This window comes from Chlorocebus sabaeus, chromosome 9 (assembly GCF_047675955.1).
Source record: "Chlorocebus sabaeus isolate Y175 chromosome 9, mChlSab1.0.hap1, whole genome shotgun sequence".
NCBI lineage: Eukaryota > Metazoa > Chordata > Mammalia > Primates > Cercopithecidae > Chlorocebus > Chlorocebus sabaeus.
The window spans coordinates 79331274-79341360 of NC_132912.1; positions in this window are offsets into that span (position 1 = coordinate 79331274).

Below are 10087 nucleotides of genomic sequence, written 5' to 3' on the forward strand. Positions count from 1 at the left end.
TTAATTAATAAGATATAAATATAGTTAACAACTACAAATTTTAAAAAGTGATGAGCATCAATGGTATTTGGAGCTATTTTTCCAAACTGTAATTTGGCATTTTGACTTTTGTGGTTATTTTTGGTGATAAAATCATAGATACTATCAATGGTACTGTGGTTTAATGCATATGTTGATAATTAAAGAAAAACATTAAATTTCAGCCAGAGGTAGTAAAATTATATACATAATATATTTCTTAACCAAGTTCATTGCACCACCTAAATTTTACCCATAAATCCTAACATCCAAGGACCCTAGGTTAGGAACCCCTATATTAGACATATGTTGAAATTTCTAAACCGTCATTTTCTCTCAGGTGCTTTATTTCATAACACTTTATTTACATCATTTTGATTTAATTTTTTTTCTTCCTTTCCATGTTCTATTTCTCTCATTGCATTATTCTGTTTATTTGCTTTTGTGTTCCTCTTGGCTCAACTTATTTAGTGAAATGATTTTATTTATTTCTAGTTTTTTCTCAGCTTACGTAATCTCTTATTTTAAATCTTCCTTTATCACCTCATTTCTGAGTTATTCCATTTGTGATTTCTTGTCACAGCTTCTACCATTAGCTTGGTTTATTTTAGCTCATTTTGAAATACTGGGCTTCAGTCTTCATCTGTTTTTGCAGGCAAGTCCTTCTTTGTGCCTCCCAGGTCATAGGGAATTAATTCTGCTTCTCATTCTTCTGAGACTGCATACTTTTTCCTTTGTTCATGCTTAAGTAAATGAGTTTTTGTGTACTTTTAGGAGGGAGGAATGGGCAAAATAACTTTTCTAGATTCATGACTCTAGGACTCCCTCTTCTGTTTCTTACCTTAAAGTAATTTAAGTATGCATAGGCTTGCGTTTTGTGGAATCTCTCTCTTCTATTCCCTAACTCCTTTTCATCTGGACTTTTCTTTTTTTCTTTTTTCTTTTTTTCCTGCTCTTTTTGTCCCTGTTCTTCTCAATATGAAGCTCATGCTAACAGTTTCTCTTGGAGGGGAAGGTTGGCTTGTTATCATCAATGGCTTAGAGGGCCCAGATTACTCCATCACCATTAGATGCTATGGAACATGGTCCCCTTGTTCTCACCCATGACTCAGAGCCTGCAAGACTCTCACCCAGTTCAGTCATTTTCCAGTGTATATCTATAAGAAATATGGAGTACTCTGGTATCAGAATCCTCACAACTCACATTGCCTTTCTTTTACTTCCTTCTACAAAGATGCTGATACTGCGCATGTCTGATGGCTCTCAGGGCTTTTTTCTAATCCCTCATATTTTGGAGTCTTTGAAAATATCTTAACATTTAGTTATAGATAGATAGATAGATAGATAGATAGATAGTAGATATGAATATATATTGTCTATGGATTTGTTTTGAATTTTTTATCATAGTGGCTCTATTTGTCTTATATAGGGCAGTGATTCTCCACTGGGGATAAGTTTGTCCCCCAAAGGAATTAACCAATGTCAGTGGCAGTTTTGACTTTCACGCTGGAGGAGAGGTAATACTAGCATCTAGTGGACAAAGACCAGGGATGCTGTTAAACATGCACAGGATAATTCTTCACAACTGAAAATTATGCAGTCTAAATGTCAATAGTGGTGAGGTTGAGAAACCCTGGTCTACGGGAATTTGGGGGGATTCAAAAAATAAGCCACAACCGATATCCTCCCAGTGGCCTCCCAACCTCCTCATCAGTTCTTCATCTAAAAAAATTTATTCACTTCCATCCCTTATTATTTATCCCCTTGTTCAGGCCCATGTTTTTTGTTTTTTGGGTGGTTTTGTTTTGTTTTGTTTTGTTTTTGTTGTTGTTTTGAGATGGAGTTTCGCTCTTGTTACCCAGGCTGGAGTGCAATGGCACGATGTTGGCTCACTGCAACCTCTGCCACCTGGGTTCAAGCAATTATCCTGCCTCAGCCTCCAGAGTAGCTGGGATTATAGGCATGGGCCACCACACCTGGCTAATTTTGTATTTTTAGTAGAGACAGGCTTTCTCCATGTTGGCCAGGTTGGTCTCAAACTCCCGACCTCAGGTGATCTGCCCACCTCGGTCTCTCAAAGTGCTGGAATTACAGGCGTGAGCCACCGCGCCCAGCCAGGCCTGTTTTTTTTTTTTTGACCTGACCTATTGTGCTACTGTGGCCTGAAGCCTGAAGCTGCTGTTATACTCTTTCCTGTCCAAATCATCCTACCCATGATGCCAGAGTAATTCTCACAAAGTGCAGCTCACATCATGCCAAACAACTGCTTAAAGAGATTCTGTGACTTGCTAGTACCTTGTAAATAAAGTTTAATCTCATTATCTGGAGATTCAAAATGTTCAGTGCTCTGCTCCCAATTTAACTCCCTGGCTTTTACTCCCTTTATTCCTGATGCATGTAACCTGCAATGCAGCCAAGTGGGAATTGCCACCATCGGACAAAAATGTCCCCTTTTTCTGTATTCTTTGTTAGACAACTTCCTTACTTTGTAGTGCCTTACCAACCCTCCAGCCCCACCCCAAAGCTCCCTTTACAAGAAACCTTCTCCCTGTTCCTCTTCTTTCTCTCCTGCACACTCCAACCAATAATGCCTCTCTCTCTTGAATATCTTAGCATTTTTGATACATTTGTCTTATAACATTTAAATTATGTATATATATAATATAAATAAATAAGAAATATAAGTAAGTTATATATTTTACATATATAAGTAGGACGTATATGTATCCATACTTATATATATGTTATATTTTTGTGGTGAGAAAAGATTGTGTATTTTTCCTTTTGGTATGGCATTTTCCACAGCACCTGACTGAAACTATCCCCACAGGATTGACAAGAATTGTATGCCAGATTCTGGGCAGAAATACAGTTATAATTAAGCATTAATCTGGCTGCACTTTGGCCCACTTCCTTGTGGCTAAAACTCAATGTGTAAAAGTCATTGCAGAACTGCCATCCCCCTTTGTTACCTTTGTCCAGTGTCAAGTCCCTTCCTTCCCTCCCCAGAGATAACCACCATCTTGAACTTATCATTTCCTTGCATGAAATGATTCTGACCATTTGCATCCCCAGTTTTCTTAGAAATAGGACTCTGACATTGGAATCATAAGGCTTCTGTTTAATGATGGCTTTAGATGTTCAGACCCAAATTCCAGCAACTCCCACAGATCTCCACAGATGAATGGGATCAGCATGATAATACAGCTGATTCATCTCCCTGTTTCTTGACTTCACCCTGCACTCTTCAACCAATCAATGATCACTCTTCAGCCAACCTCAAAACCCTTAAAAACCCCAACACTAAATTCCTTAGAGAGATGGATTTGAGGTTTCCTGCCATCTCCTCATTTGATGACCTTACAGTGAAACCTCTTTCTCTGCTGCAACCCAGTGTCTCAGCGTAGTGACTTGCTGTGTGCATCTGGCAATGAACCTATTCTGTTTACATAACAAAGGCTTACACTGAGCAGATGCTCAATAATATTTGTTAAATAAATAAGTGCATAGAATTGAGACCTAAAAAGGTGAAGTCCATCTACAATTCATCTTTCTCATTAATGATGAAACTAGAAGACATTAAATCAAAACTATGGTAATTTGTTCTTGTATGAGAGTTCTACATAGAGGCAGAACCTATAGGATATATTATAAACATACAGAAAGAGATTTATTATGAGGGATTGCCTTATGTAATTATGGAGGCTGAGAAATCTCACAATCTGCTGTCTGCACATTAGAGTAAAAAGGCTGGAGGAAAACTGAGGGTATAGTTTCAATCCAAACATGAAGGACTGAGAACCAGAGGAGCCGATGAAGTCCTAGTCCAAACCCAAACGTTTGAGGACGCTGGGGCTGATGGTGTAAGTCCTGCTCTGAATCTGAAGGTTAGAGAACCGCAAATGCCCATGTCCAAGGTCAGGAGAAAATGAATGTCCCAACTCAAGCAAAGAGAGCAAATTCATTCTTACTCCATATTTTGTTCTACTTGGGCCATCAACACATTGGATGATGTCTACTCAAGTTGTGAAGGCCAATCTTCCTTACTAGGTCTACTCATTCAAATGGTAGCCTCTTCCACAAACACCCTCACAGAAAGCCCCGGAAATAGTGTGTTATCAGCTATATGTGTCTCCCTTAATCTTTATCTTCTTTCATGTTTCAAGTTGACACATGAAATTAACCATCACAGTTCTTAAGATTGTTTTGTGTAAATGATAGCTATCATCATCATCATTATTGTTGTCAATAATTGTTATTAATCTAGGACTAAATGTCAGATGGATAGCAATGAACAGTTTAACCTACACAACATGGTTACCGGTCTCTAGGAGAATCTCTGTCCATGGCTAACTCCTCAGGTGGGACTCAACAGATTTAAGATTGAATACTAAGTGTTAATAATAATTGTTTGACACTTCATCTCTCAATGCTTCACATCTCCGTCACCCTGTGAATTTTGTTTTTATATTGAGTTATAATTTTAAAAATAATAGGATCACACTCCATAGAAGAGATGTAGTGTAAATCTAGAATATCTTGTCTCATGCCCCCTTTATTTCCTTTTTTTTTTCTTTAGTAGCACATATTAAGTGTTCTTTATAGCCTCAGTGTGGCACACTAACCATTTTGTATAGGTATGTATTTCTATAGGTAGAACATGTCTGGTGCTGTCCTAAAGGGATGTTATGGGCACTGAGACAGTCCCCACCCTCCAAAATGCATCCCTTCCTACCATTCCTGATATTCGGTATTCATTATAGATTTTCTCTTTCATGTTTCAAGCAGGAGTTCTTATCAGTCACTTATACCATGATAGAAATGAGTTTCAGATTCCCTGCCCCAGAGCCAGAATGAAGACCATGAGGTCATTGAGCCTGTGACAATGAGAAGGGCTAGAGTACTCCTGAGAACCAAAGGCCGGGAGCAAATGTTGCCATTTTCACAATTGTCATGGGTCACCCTCTTTGCTGTTTCCTTCTAGTCATTGCTTCATTTTACAATTCTCCTGCAGCACAATTGGTCACAAGCCTTGTGCGTTTCAAAGTTTTCCAGCCAGTAAACAGAAATCTGAAAAATATTTTGTTGTTAATTTTTGGAAGAAACAATAAAATATTGTTATTCCAAATAGGAAGGGTTGCCTATATATCATGTTGACACAGTTCAAATATAGAGATGGCAATTGGAAAAAATCCATAGAACATGATCTTTATGAGTATTAAATGTAGAATGCAGTGAGCACCAGATCATTTGGGAATAAAAATGTTAAGGATCTAAAAAGGCGACAGGTTGTTTGATCCTATGTTTTAATCACATTATTTCAAAATATTCAAAATCATTCCTATTTTTCCCTTGGGGATTGAAACTATTCTCTGAACTCTAGACTGTGTCATGTCTCTGAATACTAAATATCAGTTAATGGAAAGCTGTGTAAAATGTGAATGAGGAGCTTTTTACTCATCTGGTTATCTTTGCCACGCACAGTGATTTGGGCTAAGCTCTTACAATCCTGTTTTAATTTCTTAGTAATTTTCTTCTCAGGAATTCCCAGACACTTTACATGCTCACTCACTTGTTATGACACCTGGAGAAAAGAGAAGCTACAATAGGGTCAGATTTCACACTACTATCTTTAGGTTTGTGCCATGCTGAACCCCATCATTTCATGATGTTCTTGGTGCCTTTTAGAAATGGAATTCACACTGAGGGACTCAACATATGCATAGTTCCACAATCTAGCAAGTGTTTTTTTTCACTTTATAGACAGAGACAGGGTTGTAGATTATATTGCTGTTCAGTAAATATTCACTTCCTCTCCCATTCCTACTTTCCTGGGAGGAATATACTTTCCCACCCCTTTGATGTTAAGCTTAGCCTTGTCTTGCCTCAGCTTCATGATAAGCAATATGCAACAGCTCTTGACTTGGGTTTGGCCATCCATGTGATTTGCTTTGACCAATAGGATGTTAACTGATAGGATACAAGACTTGAAACAGGTTTGCATGTTTCCAAAGGAAAAAGAGGTCTCGGGTAACCTCTTGTTTAAGGACAAGGAGACATGTGGAACAGACTTTGTTTCAACCTTTATGCAGGAGCCAAACCAGCTGAATCCCAGCAGGTCTATAACACATGAGAAATAAATGTTTGTTGTGTGCCAGAAGCATAATTTTGGTGAAGGCTCACTGAGGCCATCAGTCCTGTGCTGAAGCCCTTATCACCTACTAACCAACTACTGCAATTGTTGCCCACTTGGCCTCTTTGTATCCTGCCTCCACCATCTCCAATCTCTCCTACCCAACACTGCCACTTTCAACCTCCAAAATCTCTCCTTTCATCATGCCACTGTCTGTATGACATTTTGGAGATTTTTCTAACTAAGAAGTTTCATAAATCATGTCTCCTGAAGATAATATCCCTTAGATGATAATAAATTAACTCCTTGTTAAAGGGATCTGTAATTATATGTATTTGGGAGACACAGAGTTAAGCAAAGGCAAATAAGTTTTTGTTGTGTTGTATGTGGGTTTTTTCAACTGTAGAACTTCTTGGAGCCTTTAATGTAGAAATGTCTATTGTGCTTCTTGAAACAGGGAGCATGAGACCTATCATTTTTAGACTTATTAACCGTGGAACTCTTTTTCCCAGCAACAAAGGTTAACCTCTCAAGAGACACTAGTGTTCCATAGCACACAGTTTGGGAAATGATAGCCTGTATCATAAAGCTAAAAACCTAATATGACATTCAAGACTATGTCATAAGGCCCAAGCCTACATTTTTAATCACACTTTTGTAAAGTTTTTAAAAGTTTTCAATTAAAAAATAATGTAATCTCATAATGAAAATTTTGAAAATATAGAAAAATAAAAGAAAGCAAAGAAATTACATGTATCATTCAGATATAACCAGTATTTGATTTCCTTTTTATTTCCTTTCAGGCTTTATATCATAAATATTTTATCTGCTTGTGATCATATAGCATGTTAAATTGTAAACACAGACTTTATTTTATATTTATAAAATATATTATAAATGAAATGCATTATTAATATTTTATTTTCATTTTTATTATAGCATATATCTTGCAAATAAAATTATACCTACTATAAGCTTTGCCAGATATTAATAGATTCACATACATGCCTCGATGTTTATGTTTTTCCAAGGAAAAAAACTCCAATGTTGCAGAACTGCCAACACTCTGTGATAACCTTGTTCAAAGTCAAGTCCCTTCCTTCCCCTGAAATAACCACCATCTTGAATTGATCATTTCCTTGAATGCTTTTATAGTCTTGCTATATGTGTTTATGTACATAAACAAAAGAGGGGCTGAGGGGTTGGTTTTTAATGTTTTGAAACTTTTAAAATTGGAATTGTACTATAAATGCTCCTTTGTACCTTGAATTTCTTCTCTCACTATTATGTTTTTGGAGTTTTCCCATATTGTTTTATGTAGCTCATGTTTGGTTATAGCAACCACAGTTTAGAGTATACTACAGACTTTGTACTGATTCTTTTCTGTTTATGGATTTTGTATCTAATTTTTTGTCATTATAAGCTGATATGATTAGGCTTTGTGTCCCCATCCAAATCTCATCTTGAATTGTAATCCCCAGGTGTTGAGGGAGGAACCTTGTGGGAGGTGATTAGATCATGGTGGTGGTTTCCCCCATGCTGTTCTCCTAATAGTGAGTGAGTTCTCACAAGATCTGATGGTTTTATAGGTGTTTGACAGTTCCTGCTTTGTGTGCACTTCCCTGTCTCACCTGCCATGTAAGACCTGCCTGCTTCCCCTTCTGCCATGATGGTATGTTTCCTGAGGCACCCCCAGCCATGAGGAACTGTGAGTCAATTAACCCTCTTCCCTTTATAAATTACCCAGTCTCAGGTATCTCTTTATAGCAGTGTGAAAACAAACTAATACATAAGCAATGCTGCTATTATCTAAAATTATAATTGCCAGCTTATAGATATGTACATTTGCAACTCTCTTAGATATTGCAATATTCAACTCTAAAGTGGTGGTGCTAATATATCTTCTCACCAGTAGGGTATGAGAGTTCCTGTGTCTCCCCACCTTCAACATTACAGGTGTAGCCAAACTTTTAAATGATTGCCAATGCTGATGGGGATGAAAAGATATATTATTGTGGTTTTCTGTTAAATGTATTTTATTACTAATGAGGTAGAGTATTTTTTCGTATGTTTACTAGTCAGTCAGTTTTCTGCTTGTGAGTTGCCTGTTTGGATCCTTTGAGTATTGTGGTTTGTTATTCAATTCCTTCCTAAGCATAAGAGTAATATATCCTCAGTTATGATAAACTACAGCAAATTGTAAGAAAAAATGAAATTACCTTAAATCTCACCACCCACTAGTTAATATTATTAACATTTAGCCGCATTTTCCTCATGGAATTTTAGTAGCCATAATTGTTTTATATAGTTAAAGTAAAAAGCAGCTGTGAAGAGGGCCATGGTGACAAAATTTTTCACTGGGTTGTTTATACTATGTCCCAGATTAATCCCAATGATTGAAGTTATTCAATATGTGTTTGAGAAATACAGAACACCATTAGTCAAGCTCATTGACATTGAAAAGGGCCAGAATAAAGCTCTTTGCAACTTTGCTTTTATGTAGAACAAAAGCAATTCTTTGTTTCATCATTTTCCAGGCTCTCTGACCCAACATTGTACATAGGTCATCCATTGTTAACAAGCACTTATAGAGGAGAGTAATGTGAATACTACAAGAGTTTTCATCTGAAAGGGAGGGCAGTGGGGTAAATGATACAGCTCATGAGTTATATCTGGTGCTGAAAAAGTGGCAAAGGTAAATGAATGCAGGGAAACTGCAAGGCTAACCCTAGCTCCATAACCCCTTTTGGCTTTGAATTACAAAATCCATTTTATTACTGAGTTTAGCATGCAGTGTGACTTACTCAGCACAGTGCCAAGAATTTCTCTTTTTCTTCATTATTTTCATCTCTTGGAGGTTCATGGTATATTTTACATATTTCTAAATAAACAAGGCTTCCATTAGTGAGTTGTTTCTGAGCCTTTTAACAACGGCAAAGGTCTTTCTGTTGCTGTCACATGGGAAATACAATCTGAATGGCTTTAAAATTCTTTGGTTACAAACTTTTCTCCCAAGAAAATGAAGACTTTTCTCCAGTTCTGGCATTTGCTATTACAGAAAGGTTAAGGTCAGCCTTTGGAGGCAACATTTTTCTTTCTGCCTGAGAGAATGTAGGATTTATTTTTATTCTTCTAATTCAAACATTTTGGCCAGTCATGTTCAAATGTGGTTCTCTTCTCTTTGATTTTTTTCTAGCATACAGTGAATCCTTCTGTTCTGGATACTTAAGTTTTTGTATGACTCAGACAATTTCCTTTTACTTGCCATATGTCTTTGATTATTGCTTCATCTCCACTTGCTCTGGTTTTCTCCTCTTGAACATGTAAAGTCATTAGATTTCATCTCACCCTCTGCCTCATATAGCTACCATCTCTTTCTTCATCATTTTTATCTTTTTATCCCCTCCCTCTGCATTTTGTTAGAGTTCTAGAGTTAGTTCAATGCATCATTGATTTACTTTTCTACAGTATCTACTCTGTTCTTTGCTTCTATTCATTTCTATACAGCTATTTCATTTTTGGTGTTCTTGAAGTCCTTTTTGTTCACTCAGGAATCTTCCTTCTCATCTCATCCAATTTTTTTGTTATAATTTTCTGCTTTTCACAAGGTCTGGTTGTATTGCATTCTACTGCTAATGACTCATTTTTCTAGTATTCTCTTTGTTTTACTGGAACAAATCATTTTCCAAGGGTTGTTCCTCTTATATGTACTTAGGCCAATGCACTCTTTCTTCGTGGTGCACTATGTTTAATATTCCCTCATATTTAATTTTATTTTTCTATTTATTTTTCCTTCAACAAGGAAAGATTTGTATGGATTTCTCTCTCCAATAGACAAAGCATGTGAATTGCCTTCAGTCCCTTTTTTTGTGGGCTTGGATACCAGTTGACTTTCCTTTTTATATCACAGCTGACATACTCAGTGACAGGCATAGT